The sequence below is a fragment of the Mustela nivalis genome (genome assembly GCF_964662115.1).
Source record: "Mustela nivalis genome assembly, chromosome: 16".
Lineage (NCBI taxonomy): Eukaryota > Metazoa > Chordata > Mammalia > Carnivora > Mustelidae > Mustela > Mustela nivalis.
Genome location: NC_139035.1, coordinates 5,218,478 through 5,233,877, shown reverse-complemented (window position 1 = coordinate 5,233,877; position 15,400 = coordinate 5,218,478). Strand labels below are relative to the sequence as shown.

The window sequence follows — 15,400 nt, the reverse complement described above, 5'->3', positions numbered from 1 at the left end:
TCCTGGGATCAAGCCCCAAGTCAGCCTCTCCCTCTCCTCCCTGCTTGCACACGCTCTCTCTGTGTCTCTCTCAAATAAATAAGATCTAAAAAAAAAAAAAATGGAGGAAGTTGAAGTCCTCTTTCAATACCAAAATTAAAAACAATTACAAAACACCCAGGTCCTTATTCTACTTGTAGCACTATGTAGCTTTCTTTTCTTTTCTTTTTTTAAGATTTTATTTATTTATTTGACAGATATCACAAGTAGGCAGAGAGGCAGGCAGAGGGGGGGGGCAGGCTTCCCGCTGAGCAGAGAGCCTGATGCGGGCCTCGATCCCAGGACTCTGAGATCATGACCTGAGCTGAAGGCAGAGGCTTAACCCACTGAGCCACCCAGGTGCCCTGTACTGTGTAGCTTTCTGATGCTTAACTTTTCAGGCCCATAGGATTCTCATTGATAAACTGTGGGTTGTTTTCATACTTCTTTCCTTTTTTTTTTTTTTTTTTTTAAAGATTATATTTATTTATTTGAGAGAGAGAGCATGAGAGAGGTTAGCTGGAGAAGCAGACTCCCTACCAGGCAGGGAGCCGGATGTGGGACTCAATCCTGGAACTCCAGGATCATGGCCTGAGCCAAAGGCAGTCGCTTAACCAACTGAGCCACCCAGGCACCCCTACTTCTTTCCTTTTAAGCTATGGAATTCTTCAGTACTGTGTTTTGGGTGAAGGCCAGTAAACACAGATATTTTAAGTAGTTTGGCTTTCATCTAAATACCATTTTAACAAGTATATTAAGAACATAGACTGACTGATAGGGATGCCTGGGTGGCTCAGTCGTTAAGATTCTACCTTCAGCTCAGGTCATGCTCCCAGGGTCCTGGGATTCCACCCCTCATTGGGCTTCCTGCTTGGTAGGGGTCTGCTTCTCCCTCAACCTCTTTCTCTAGCTTGTGTTCTCTCTTTCTGTCTCTCAAATAAATAAAACCTTAAAAAAAAATAGACTGATAAATTATTGAACACCACATCTGAAACTAATGGTCCTAGTGTAAGTTGGCTAATTGAATTTATATTAGAAAACAAACAACAAACAAAAAACCTCCAAACAAAAAAGGATTACAGAGCATGATAGACTTGATCCTGTCTTCGCAATAGAGCTCAATCATTTGAGATAGGTAGTCCAGAAAGGTGGTATTTAGATTTTAAACTTGAAATATATTATTAGAATGTGAATGAACAAGGACAGCACTTATCAGGAACTGCAGTAGTCTTTCAATGTGAGCATGAATTGGATTCTTACTAACCAACTCGACTGGTCCTTCTGCATTCACTTAATTCAGTAAATATTTATAGAGTGTCTTTTATTCCTTGCTGTGCACCCAAGGGTTAGAAACAAAATAGTGAGTAAGATGGATACAGCTTTAGCCTTCAAAGCTTACACAATCTGTTGGCTAAGTCCTACATTAAATAATGCTGTTCTTACTTAACTGAGTAAAACATGGGAAATCCAGAGTGCTCTGAGGAAGATACGGCCATAAGCAAAAGATACCTTATGGGACACCTCATCTGGACGAGAGGATTTGGGAAGGGCTCCCTAAGGAAGTGATGTTTACACTGAGACACCAGGGATGAATGAAAGTTAATCAGTCCAAGGCCAGTAGGAAGTCGGATTGCAAATGTTCATAAGTTACTCTTGAAACTGGTGAAAACACAGCACTGTCAAGGAACTCAAGTTTGGTCTGTCTGATCCGGAAAGAGTAAGATTTAGCTGAAGATGATTTTATTAGAAGGCTGTTTTTTTATGATCTTTGTCCTTTTTAATGGCCAGATACACAGGCACAATCTGTGGAAGAGATTTTCATACCCTCCAGCAAGTGTATTAATTCCCAGTGACTGTAACAAAGAACATTTACCGAGTGTTTGTGCCATTACAGAGTGCTTCATGTGCGCTTTTACATTACTCTTTCCAGTGGCCCGCGAGGTGTGTGCACTTGTCCTGTTCCTCTTCCATGTGAGAAAACTGTGTTCCGAGGAGGCTCCGTGGCGCACTAGGTCTCTGACCAGTTTTGATTGGGCGGTAGGCAGTTAAGAGAATTATCATGCTCTTAACCATTAAATTCTGTCTCAAGGCACTTGGATGACGAAGTATACAGCAACTGTTATTTTTGAGTTTATCCTTAGTGCACTTACACAGTTGTGTGGTCCAGCGCCAGCTATATATTCATCTCTGTCTTGCTGTTTGGAGAGATGGACAACTGATGGCTGCATAGTATTCCATTGTATATCGACACCACGTTTTTATCCGTTCATCTGTTGATGGACATCTAGGTTCTTTCCATAGTTTGGCTATTGTGGACATTGCTGCTATAAAAATTCGGGTGCATGTGCCCCTTCAGATCACTACATTTGTATCTTTAGGGTATATACCCAGTAGTGCAGTTGCTGGGTTGTAGGGTAGCTCTATTTTCAACGTTTTGAGGAGCCTCGTGCTGTTTTCCAGAGTGGCTGCACCAGCTTGCATTCCCACCCACAGTGTAGGAGGGTTCCCCTTTCAGGGAGGGCACTTGTGATGTGCGCTGGGTATTGTAGGTAAGTGGTGAACCACTAAATTCTACTCCTGAAACTAAAACTACATTACATGTTAACTAACTTGAACTTAAATAAAATCTTGGAAGAAAATATAAATAAGTAAATAAATAAAATATTTTAATGTTTAATGAGTTGTGACTTAAAGTTGATGTACAGGTAAGTTGCATGCACTTGTCTACCATCCCTCCTACCCTCCCTTTACCCCGTACCAAGCTGCTGTCAGACCAGTGGTGTAGCTTTCATTTGAGGAAATGCGGCCGTTGATTATTGTTTCTGAGAAGTCAGTCATTTCATAGTACTGGTGTTCTCAGTCGCATATACCTTGTTTAGTCTTGCCCAGTGTCACCCTGAGTAGTTATGCTATTTGTGTCTGAAGCATTTTCTTTCCACTGCCTTGCTGAGAGCCACTCCCCCCACTCTCCTGGTGCTTTCTCACGCAGTCAGCCAAGAATGCTCTTCAGGGAGACTGATACGTACACACTCGTACACCATGCCAGTCAGCTAGAAAGGAATTGGTGAAAATCCTTTGATGTTTTGAGAGATAGTGTAAACATCGCTACAGCTTGTGAGGACAAATTAATAATTTAATGAGTATTGCTGTAAGAAGTCACGTTGTGAGTTCAGGGACTTAGACAGTGGTGTCAGGCGCCGTGGCGGGCTCATGATGCTGGACTCTTGTCTTTTCAGTGATGTGATGCTACAGGGACCGGTAGGATACTGGGTCACTAATTGAGCCCCTTTCTGGAATGTGCTCGTGAGTATGTGCACATACCCCCGGTGCACAGAGCGTCATCCTGGGTGTGCCTGACCCCTCACGTATGTGCGCATAATTTTGAAAAGGAATCCTAGTGTACATCTGTGATGTAATCCAAGCCTTCCTCTTTTCTTAAATTTTTGCAAACCTCCCTCCCTATTTAGGATTTGTTCAGGTCAGTGAAATAAACAGGGTTTTTGTTTGTTTGTTTGTTTGTTTGCTAGGTATAACCTTTGGGTTATGAAGGCTAACTTTTTTTTTCTTTACTTTTTTTTTTTTAAGGTGTATTTAGTTGAATAACTTCTAGGGGCATAAATAACAAATGATAAATTAATTGTTGAATTATGACTCAGTGTGGCCATAGCTGATCAAGGGTGATTCTTTTATTTTATTTATTTATTTGACAGAGAGAGAGAAAACACAAGTAGGCAGAGAGGCAGGCAGAGAGAGAGGGGGAAGCAGGCTCCCTGGTGGCTGGATCCCAGGACTCTGAGATCATGACCTGAGCCGAAGGCAGAGGCTTAACTCACTGAGCCACCCAGGTGCCACTCAAAGGGTGATTCTTAAGTTGAACAGAGAGGCCCAGTGAAGTCAGCAGAGGGGCAATTTCTACCTTGTCTTATAAAACTGGAAAATACTGACATGGCTGCAGGTTTCAGTTCTTCAAAACTAACAGAACCTGCCCTTCTTTTCCCTAAAGAGTTTATTTATTTGAGAGAGACCAGGGCAGGGGGTGGGGATAGGTTGTTAGAGGAAGAGAGAGAAGACGACCCGCTGAATAGGGAGCCCTGACACTTGGGGCTCCATCCCACGATCTCAGATCACAACCGGAGCCTAAACCAAGAGTTGAATGGTCAACCAACTGAGCCACAGAGGTGCCCCGGCCTTTTTTTTAATCTAACAGTTGTTAATAAATAGCCTTCCACATCTTACGTCATCCTTTTTCAGTGGTTACACAGTATTTTACTGTATAGGTGGACCAGCCAATTTACTTGATCTCTTTTGATGTTAGGTTTTTTCCCATAGTTATAAGCATCCATCTATAGTGATTTTTTTTTTAAGATTTTAAATATTCTCTATACCCAACATGGTGCTCAAGCTCACAACCTCAAGTTTGAGGTGCATGTTCCACCCACTGAGCCAGCCAGGCATCCCTATAATTTTTTTTTTTAATATAAATTCTTAGGAATAAGAATTATAGGATTAAAAAAATTACAGCTTTAAAAATTTTGGATATGTTGCCCTTGTGTATTTTTACCTACAGTATGAATTTTATCTGCAGTATTTAATAGTATCCGTTTCCCCCACAAGCTCTTTTAAATTTTTGCTATGTTGATAGATGAAAAATATCTATCAACATATTTTCATTTTCATACTTTCACCGTATGTTGGGCATCTTCTAAAATTTTTTTTCTGTATATTTTTCAGATGTAAAACAATGAGGTTTTGTTGTTGTTGTTTTTGCTGTATTGCACTGATTCCAGCCTTTCAGAATATTTGTGATTTTCCTGAAAATTTATAATTTAAATACTCTTTTCATGAATACCTTCCCCTTATTCCTTCTAATAATTCTTACCTGTCTATTGAGAAGTAGTTTAGGGATGAGAGAAGCAATTGGGTCACGGGCCGGGAACTCTTCAGCTTCCTTATCGCCTTCCCCGTTTCCCCAGACTTTCAGAGTCCAAGTCAGAGTCCTTTTTCTCTGTTTCTGTACATCCTATTCAGCCATCTAAGGTAGCACTTTTAAGTATTGGTGAACTTGTTTCCTTTTTTCGGAATAGCCTGAGCTCTGTGAGGTTAAGGACTGCATTTTATCCATGACGTTTAACACAGGCTTCCTATGTTTTTGGCGCTTAACAAGGATGTGTTTATTACTTGTTTCCTGCTTCTACAGAATTAATTTTACATCTGTTACACCAGACAGCATCTTAAACACTGACCTGTATCAGCTCCCTAATGAGATGAAGCAAAGACAAAAGCATCACCCGAGAAGCCGCACCAACGCTTAACAGTCTTCGCGCTTTATTGCAGTTTGACCTCCGTAATTTGGCCGCGGAGGCGGCTGGTTTTAGCGCGGAGCAAGCGGGCAGAGCCCACTGCTTCCTTGGCTGAGCACTGCGCAGACCGGACGGGTGTTGCGGGGGAGCTGAAGAGCGCGGGCCGTCCCCGGGCTGCGCGTGTCCGGGAACCCGCGCGTGTCCGGGAACGCGCACGTGCCAGCCCTCGCGTCCCCCGATGGAGGGGGACTGGTCTGCTGGTGCGCGGGGGTGGCAGCGTTTCTTCCCACGGCTTAATGGAGTGGACCAGAGGGGACAGCCCCTGAGAGCTTGTGTGTGGAGTCCTCACCCACGCAGGAAGAGCTGGGGGCCCTCCGAGCCGCGTAGCGAGGTCCAGCTCGCTCCTGGGCACCCCCGAAGGCTTGGGGCCGATTCGGCTGGTTCACGGGGTCCTGGCCGGGCCTGCAGGGGAGCGATCCTTAGGGACTGGGCTTCTGCGGCCGCGGTGCCCGCCAGCCCTCGGACGGTGCCCGGCGGGCGGGGCCGGAGTGCTGGAGCGGCCCCCCCCCCCCCCCCCCCCCGCGCGCCTCCAGCTCCGGGGCCGCGCGGCCTCCGCTGCTGCCCCCCCCACCCCCGCCCCAGCTCCTGCGCGCTTGGGAGCCCGTCTTGGCCTCGGATTCAGCGGACGACCTCGGCTCGCTGGGGGCGCGGTCAGCAAGTGCTGATGGACGGGAATTTGGTTTTCCCGTTTTCTTCGGTGGGCGCACGTCTACTGCGAGACGGGAATGGATTTGTATTCCTGAGAGAGCCCGGGCTTATCACCAAATGAAAAAAGTCATGGCCCATGTAATCTAAAATTAGTAATTATGAATTTTTTATTTCATTTCCTAAAGCATTGGTGTTCGTCTTATAGATCAAATATTTAAAATTATGAAACTTTGAGTAAAATTGACTTTCCAGGGAGATCCAGCACGTGTATCTGCTCTCTCCGCCGTCCTTGGCACAGATTTCCTTCCCACCGTGGGAAGCACGAGGGAAGGGAGCAGAGCTCTGTCTCTGGACCGGCCAGATCCGCGTTGGAGTCTGTTTCCTGTCTGTGGGCCAGTGGGCTAGTTACTTCACCTCTTTGTAGTAATCTGCAGAATAATTTATTTCGTGGCGTGCCTGGGTGGTTCAGATGATTAAGTATGTGCCTTCGGCCTGGGCCTGGGATGGAATCCCGGATCGGGCTCCCTGCTCGGTGGGGAGTTTGCTTCTCCCTCTCCTGCTCCCCCTGCTTGTGCTCTGTCTCTCTCTCTCTCTCTCTCAAATGAATGAATAAAATCTCAAAAGAATAATTTATTTCATTTAGCAACTTTATTCGTAGCATATATTTTCTGAATGTTTACTGTTTGCAAGGCAGTCTTCTGAGTTTGTGATAATAGCGGTGGTGCTTGCTTTTACGGGGTATCCCATGTGCCAAGGTTCTCTTGTCTGTGACTGTTACACATTTGCCCTCTTTCCCTGGGTCTGTAGCTCACTTCCCTTGCACTTAGCAGGGCTTTGGTGACAGCCAGATCTTACTTGTATGCAGACTAACACATTGTTTAAAAGAAATAGTGCATTTTTGAAAGAGTAAAAAATGATCAGCAGAAACATCTACCTGTTTTAAGTGATCTCTCCTTGACCCTTGTATGGTAGTCTGTAAATGCTAGCTGTATTTATCATCTTGGCAGTCAGATGCTGCATTTTTCTAGCCATCTATTAGCTGTTCCGTCAGAGGGGACAGTTGCAGTCTGGGTAGGGACTGGTCAGTGGCACTGTGATCTTAGAGAGCACAGTCATACCTTACCCTTGTACAGAATGTTCCTTTTAGCACAGAGAAAGTAGAGTGAGCATACATTTTTACTCTGTGTGCTCTTAGTTTAATTTTTTTGATCAGATATTTGGGAGGGGAAAGTAAGGGAGGAATGGAAAGATAATGCTGTTTGGACAGTATAAGAATTCATTTAGACACAACGTACTTAATGGAACTCAACCTAAAATCTTTCCAGTGCTGGATTGAACTGAGGTCTAACTTGTGAGCAAAGACCGGGTTCTCTGAGACATGGGTGGAAAGAAATATAAAGAAGCTGACCATTAGGAATATAACTTAACTTCTGAGTGAAGATGGCTCAGTGGTGTTCTGTGTGAACTGAAATTGACATACAGCAGTGACAACATTGTAAAGTCTCTCGGTGCCCAGGAATGATGACAGTGGCCTTGAAGGAGAGAGGCCACCCAGCAAGAACATGATCATGCTTGTTGTGGTGTTTACACATCTATGGAGATGACGCTGGGTTGTTTAGAAAGCCGAGAGGTCAGTAGTCTCAGATTTTTGCAATGCGTAGGGCTTTTCCTAATACTTGAGGTGCGGGAAAGGGCTCAGATAAGACACAACTCACGTTAACATGGTCTGTTTGTATCCAGGTAGTATCCTTTTGGCCATTTTTCTTTTCTTTCTTTTTTTTTTTTTTAAAGATTTTATTTATTTATCAGAGGGGGGGGGAGAGCGAGCACAGGCAGACAGAATGGCAGGCAGAGGCAGACGGAGAAGCAGGCTCCCCGCTGAGCAAGGAGCCCGATGTGGGACTCCATCCCAGGACGCTGGGATCATGACCTGAGCCGAACACAGCTGCTTAACCAACTGAGCCACCCAGGCGTCCCCTTTTGGCCATTTTTCAAATAGTTATGTTTTTTTGTCATTTTTACAGTGTTGAGTGATGCCTGTGGAACAATAAACATTTCTAAGTATCATGTATAACATTAACTATACAGTAAGTTTGGTTAAGTTTCCACAGTCATTTTTTTAATTTGTCTAATTTCATTTGTCTAATTTACATAAATAAGCCAATTATTTGGGTATTCCCTCATCTTTTCTCTGTACCCTTTTTCTTAATTTCCCTTCCTTCTTTTTCCATTTAATTGAGAGTTGGCTGTTTTTGATTTTTCAAGTCATACAACCTATTCTCCAAATCCTTCCTCTCCTTTGACTTCTCATGTGACACTTTTTTCCTGACCCCTTAAATTTAGAAAGAAAATTGTTCTTATGATGCATTATGCAGACTGTCCATTTGTTTCATTTTGATCTGTCCCCACCAAATTTAAGGTGGTTTTTAAAGATTCAAAAACTAGCAAGAAATATAAAAAAAGATGTAAAATAAAATCAAAGGCCCAATATAAAAATCAAATATTTGCTTTCAGTGGAGCATAAATACTTCTCTAAACTTCATATTAGGTGGTGCAAATAAATTTATGCCCATAACTTATAAAAGCAAACACGCTTTTGTTTTAAGGAAAGTGCAGTTCCTTGACACTAAGATTAGAAGGAAGTTTCTCCTCAGAGGCTCTACAAACAGGCTGGCATCGTGTGGAATGAGCCCTGGCCGCACTACAGTGTGCTGTGGGCGCACCAGTGGATTTCATGGCGCCCCTCTCTGTAGGCCAAACGGAGCGCCTGGGGGACCTCAAGTAGAGGCCCTTCTGGGTGGAGAGGTGAGGACCATTCGAAACTGAGTCTGAACTAAAAGAGGAAGAGATTTTGGACTATTGAGAAGGATAGAGGTAGTGCATATCCTTCAGTCAATCTTCTATCAATATTCCTTCTCTGAACTTTTGGTTGAGGAACAGAGTATGTATCTATGTTCACGCTAGTGCAGGAGAACTGGCAGTAAGAAGTTTTTTCAGAATAAATATGAAGCTGCACTGTGTTTGAAATTCTGTTTGTTGGTGCTTCCTATCGGAGGTGGAGAGAGAGAAGGTGGTCTTGCTCAGGAAGATTATGGGGCTACTCAGGCGGCCCCTCAAAGGGTGTTACTACGTTGGCAGGCTCATTGGCAGGCCTGCTTCTCAAACTCAATTCGATTACCAAACTTGCAGATAAGTGAGTTCAAGGGAACTGTTGCTAACCAAATATGGGATCAGACAGAAATAGAAACAATGCTTGTTTGTGCGAACCTGTCATAAGAAATGTACTTGCATGGTAGACGAGAATCCTTGACCGTTCCGCAGTACGCATTCGTGCTTTAGGAGAAGCCAAATTATAATCAGAAGAGTTGCTTAATGACTCTTCCTTGGTCAAGGCCAAGAAAATGAGTTAATTGTGCTAATGGTCAGGACATACCTTTTCTGCTCACTAAAGTATATTTTGCCCTGAACAGTCCTGGGCACCTCCTGAAAATTTTTGTTTTCTAGGCTTCCCTTTCCTATTCTTAATCTAGGAACTGTCCTCTAAAAACACTGTTTGCTACTGACAGAGAAACCTTGGTTAAGTAGGCTACTTAAAAGGTGTTATAAATAAGGGAAAAGTTTGATATTTGATATTTGGATTATGTGTGAATTTCACCTCCTCATTTTGTTCTTGTTTGCCAACCTGTTAAGGCGTAGTTAGCTCTCAGTTAATAAATATGGCTATCTTGCACAGTTTTCACTGCTTTGCCAGCGTAAAAGAACATATCTTAAAGTGCTGCCTGTAGGCAGCAGTTCAGATGGTAATTTTAATGCATATGACAGGTGTACACATGCATATTAAATTGCTCTGGTCGCTTAATGGTTATATTTTGGCATTGTAGTCAAATTTGATACTCCTATCCCGCCTTTCTTCTTATGTTCATTCGGGCAGGTGTTGGGAGTGCTAGAAGCAGAATACATAGCCCCTTGAACAACAATATGCTTTGAAAGTGATCACTTTAATGCAGACATGAAAATTACTTGTCAGCATGAAACCAGGGTTTAGGGGCCTGGAATGATTGAAATTCATTAGGTGGAGGGCCCAGTGGTATTTAGGACAGTTGGCTGTTTGAAAAAAGAGATTGTGTGTCAGGATCATTCCTTATGCCTTACACAAAAATGAGCTCTGGAGCGATTAAAGATTTAAATGTTTAAAGAAAAACTCAAAAAAGTACTAGGACGAAAGTAGGAATAATTTTACTTTAGTTTTAGAAATGGAAAGCCTTTCTGACATGACACACAACTCATAATAAGATTTGATAGGTTTAATTGTGTAAAAATATGTGAGGTTCTACCTGCCAAAAGAATCTACAGATATAAATAAACTATGTAATATGTGGAGAAAATACTAGCAGCCTATATGATAGAGTTAATTTTTTCTTAATATGTTAAATACTTTTAGACATCCAAAACAAATGACAAGTATCTCAGTAGAAGAATGGTCAAAAGTATGAATAGGCAATCGCTTAGGGCTGTGAACAAATTTTTGAGCCCTGATGAAGATTCTCCGCCACAAAGACAGAACCTCCTTCAAGTTAGGAAGATAAAAACTGAAATGAAAGATGCTTTCGGTGGGGTAATGGGGAAGTTAACATGTTAGCTGGGAGAAGAGAGTCGAAATCAATTTGGCAATTACGTAGAGGTGATTTATGAGTGTCTTTTATATACTAGGTAACTTCATTACTTTAAAGGAGGAAAAAATATTTAAAATCAGGAAGTAGCTCAGTAGTGAGGGGATTCCTGCTACTCCTGCCCTGCCGGGTGGGACGGCAGGCGGGTGATTTGTTAGCCCCCCCCCCCCCCCCCCGGCTTGTGTGGTGATCATTAGTTTGTTCCAAGACTAGCGTCTCACAGGTGATTGAAAGTCATCTGTTGTGTTAACTCACTTTTCCTTGTGCTCCCGCACAAACATGAATAAGCGCGTCCAGCGTCCTGATGAAGGTACCGTTTTGTGGTGGTTTGAAGCCGCACCCGAATTTTTTAGCATTATGGGAATTTCCATTCTGATTCAGAGCTGAACTCTGGAACTTGTGAGTTCAGGGACTCCTTGTTTTGTAATGAAGTTGTCACCCAGGAGATAGGAGTTAGCCAGCAGTCTCCTGTCCTGTTTCTCATGGCCGCAGAAAGCAGTGACCTCCACCCGGCCGCTTCCTCTCTGAGACCTCCTTGTCTTCTCCAGGCACGACTGCAGATGGTCTACAGAATCTTTTTTCTCTGGTGCCGCGTGAAATAACTCCCCTGTCTATCTATCTGTCTGTCTGTCTAGATATTTATTTATTTTTTATTTATTTATTTATTTTTTTTAAAGATTTTATTTATTTATTTGACAGAGAGAGATCACAAGTAGGCAGAGAGAGGAGGAAGCAGGCTCCCTGCCGAGCAGAGAGCCCGATGCGGGACTCGATCCCAGGACCCTGAGATCATGACCCGAGCCGAAGGCAGCGGCTTAACCCACTGAGCCACCCAGGCGCCCCTGTCTAGATATTTATTTACGAAGATTTTATTTATTTGACAGAGACACAGCGAGAGAGGGAACACAGCAGAGGGAATGGGAGAGGGAGAAGCAGGCTTCCCACAGAGCAGGAGCCCAATACGGGGCTCAATTCCAGGACCCTGGGATCCTGACCTGAGCTGAAAGCAGACGGTTAACGACTGAGCCACCCAGGCGCCCCGAAATAACTCCTTTAAAAAGGAGTAAGAAATCTCCTGTTTCTAAGTACAGCTGGCTTGTAGACGTAGTGGTATCAGCAAAGTTAATTGAGCGGATGCAGTGATGCTGTTAACAAGGATTTTAAAGCAAGATTTGCTATAGGTAAATAAGTTAACAGCAAGTTTTTTTGCTTGAGCTGAAAAATTAATTAACAATCTCAACTGGTGGTATTAGCCTCACAGAATTGTTCTGTGTTAAAATAATTTATCACGGTTGTTTTTAGCTCATGTGCCAGCCACTGTTTTCTGTTTATTGCCTCATTTAATCCTACTTCAGCACTACCACATGTATACTGTTTTCTGTGTTTTAGAGATGTGGAAACTGAAGCACAGGGAAGTTACGTAATTTTCCAGTGTTAACTGGGAATTGATGAACTTAAGTTTAAAATAATTTGAGAGTATTGCTTCCAGTTTTAAGCTAACTTTGCTTGACTTCCTTATTTGATTGTTTAAGGAAGATATTAACAGCAGAAAATCTGTTACTGTCGATTGCTTTTCAAGATTTGGAAATCTGTTGAGTGGTAAAATATTTTTAGGGACAGTCGTACATTGAAGGGCTGCTTACTCTTTTGCACTTGTGGACACTTGTACTGTGGACATTAATTGTGGCTGGAAAGTAAGAACCAGCTTTAACACTTTTAGTTTGGGGCATTGAGGTTTCAGTTCGGAGCTGTTCAGCCTATCTGGTCACCGTCGGAGTAAGTGCCATGAATGCAGCTTTCAGCACTACACAGGGTGATAGAAACAACAGGACAGGGGCGCCTGGGTGGCTCAGTGGATTAAGCCGCTGCCTTCATCTCAGGTCATGATCTCAGGGTCCTGGGATCGAGCCCCGCATCGGGCTCTCTGCTCAGCGGAGAGCCTGCTTCCTCCTCTCTCTCTCTCTGCCTGCCTCTCTGCCTACTTGTGGTCTCTCTCTGTCAAATAAATAAAATCTTAAGAAAAAAAAAAAAAAGAAGCAACAGGACATGGATGTCTTTGAAAAGTATGTGTGTTCAGCTTTCTGGTCTGGACTTTGGAAGAGCTGTTTGCCCTTGATGATTCTGAAAGATGGTTAACGTTAGTATTTGAAAAACAGAATGAAAAGCTCCTGGTGGGGGCACCTGGGTGGCTCAGTGGGTTAAGCCTCTGCCTTCTGCTCAGGTCATGATCCCAGAATCCTGGGATCGAGCCCTGCATCGGGCTCTCTGCTCAGCAGGGAGTCTGCCCCCCCCCTCTGCCTGCCTCTCTGCCTACTTGTGATCTCTGTCAATAAAATAAAATAAAATCTTAAAAAAAAAAAAAAGAAAAGAAAAGCTCCTGGTGTAAGAACCCAAATCACAGAACTTTCTTACACTGGAGTTATGTTGAAACAGTAAATGCTTAAGTCTATCCCACAGGATGGTCTGGGCTCTAGAATTGACTCGATTTTGTCCTGAGGTAGATGAGAAAAGCAAATGGATGCTTTTTTTCCTGTAGCTTAACTTTTACTTATGTACCTTTTATGTAAACTTAATCCAGATCAGGAGCCACAACTTAACTGATGTATGTGGACCCAACTTTGCATATTTGGAATTGTTACTTGTTTTCAAGCAGAGTAACCAAAAAAATGAAATATCTTCATGAGTTTGTACTAATTGTTTTGCTGTGAAATGAAACTCAGATGTAGTAATATATTTATGATTCTTGCTTTGGATAGGATAAATATATCTCTACATGAATAAACAATTCAGAAAATGGTATATCAGTCCTGCTTATTAATATGCAAACATAATGAGTATATTCTCTCTCTCTCTCTCTTTCTCTCTCATTCTTTAGTCTCCCAGAATGAGTGCTTTTTTTCTTTGAGTTGAATCTTGAGGAATTTTCTGAGTTGATCCTTTATTCTTGACTGCCTCTATGTAACTTACAATCCCTGCTTCTGCTTTTGTCTCTACTTTGTATTTTAACGTGAAGCATTATTTTATGGTAATTAAAAATACTGGCCCAAGAATCTGACAAATTGATGTTTGAATACCTCACCAGTAACTTTCTTTCTTTAGCAGATATTTCATGCTTATTATGTGTCAGACATTATTTTAAGCACCTAAAAGAAAGAAAAAAAGAAACTAGGCTCTGAGAATTTACCTGTAAAAATCCTTCCTTACATACCTATGTTTAGGATTAAATGTAATAATGTACATAAATTGCTGAGCACATTGCCTAGTAATTGGAATCCAAAAATTTTTCCTACCCCAGAACCTATTAATTTATATAAGCTCTTTCTTCTTACTATTTTCAGATCTTATGATGACTTGGAACCTCCTGATAAAAACGCAAGTGTAAACAAGTGCTATAATTTTTAATGTGTCATACAAAGTTACAAACATACAAAGCAAATGATTATCCATATTAAAAAAAAACTCCTTTGATTATAAAATGTTGTAAACTGTGGAAGACAAAATTTTTCAATAGCAAATAAAACAAAGCCAACAACATATTTAGTGTTACATAATTTTTATTCTTTTCAAAGTGGGTTTTATTTTCCATTTTATTTTTTTTTAAAGATTTATTCCAGGGGTGCCTGGGTGGTTCAGTCAGTTGGGCGTCTGCCGTCAGCTCAGCTCAGGCCATGATCCCAGGGCCCTTCCTGGGATTGAGCCCCGAGTCGGCCCCCGCTGGCTCAGCGGAGAGCCTGCTTCTCCCTCTCCCTCTGCCCCCGGCCTCCTGTTTGTGCACACTCTCTCTCTCTCTCAAGTAGATAAATAAGATCTTAAAAAAAAAAAAAAAAAAAAAAAGATTGATTCCAGAGAGAGACAGCAAGTGTGCATGTATGAGTGGGAGGAGGGGCAGAGGGGGGGTAACAGATTCCCTTCTAGGCCCAGACAGGTCTGCTTCTCTCAAACGAATAGATAAAGTCTTAAGGAGAAAAAAAAAAAAGACTAGAGAGTGTACTGTGGACCTTTGAAAACCCTGTGGGCTAGGTGCCTAGCCCTCCCCCTCCCCCAAGAATTTTGCTTCCCCCCAAACTTTACTAGTAGCCTACCTGTTGATTGGAAGCCTCATTGAAAATATAAACAGTTGATTGACGTGTATTTTATATGTTATGTGTATTATATACTGTATTTTCAGAATAAAATAAGCTAGAGAAAAGAAAATTATAGGGAAGAGAAAACACATTTACAGTACCATACGGATATTTATTGAGAAAAACTCTGCATATGGGTGGGCCGGGCCAGGACAGGAGTGAGGGACCTCGGCTGGGGAATAGCAATGTTCTGCAGCCACTGGTGGCCTCGGCTCAGCAGGGGCAGCTGCAGGGCAGCCTGACGGACAAGGGCTCCCAGACAGCCCCATCTGCCTGGAGGGAAACCACTAGCCCATGGCCATTGGCAGCTTCGGCTGCACATTAACGTGTTGGCTTCTGGGAGACCTCCAGACTGGGTACCACACCGCGCAGGGATTGATGCCTTGCTGGAAGGGGCGCCAGGTCCACAGCTACCGTGTTCCACAGCAGGGAGGACTGGGGTGGGGAGTGGGGCTCTCCTACTCAATGCAAACCCTTCCCCTGGGCTCATTCCTCTACGTTAGCCCAGCATCTTGCCCACCAGCCACTTAGCACATGGGGGCTCCCAGGAGATGCTGATGGCCTCCCCAGTACTTAAAGG

At 43.0% G+C, this 15,400-nt stretch overlaps 1 protein-coding gene and 1 long non-coding RNA gene across 10 annotated transcripts in view; both read left to right on the top strand.

The window, feature by feature from the left end:
- Positions 1–15,400, top strand: part of POU2F1 (POU class 2 homeobox 1) — a 185,471-nt gene that overhangs the window by 10,548 nt on the left and 159,523 nt on the right. The window contains exon 2 of one of the 9 annotated variants that reach the window (XM_082702709.1): positions 14,035–14,068. The exons of the other annotated variants lie outside the window; for them this stretch is intronic. The gene's annotated coding sequence lies outside the window, so the exon portion shown is untranslated. The remainder of the gene's footprint in view (positions 1–14,034; positions 14,069–15,400) is intronic. 9 annotated transcript variants of the gene reach the window in all.
- Positions 10,515–13,220, top strand: LOC309849867. The gene is made up of 2 exons (XR_014303968.1): positions 10,515–11,317; positions 11,533–13,220. It is a non-coding gene; the product is annotated as an uncharacterized lncRNA (long non-coding RNA).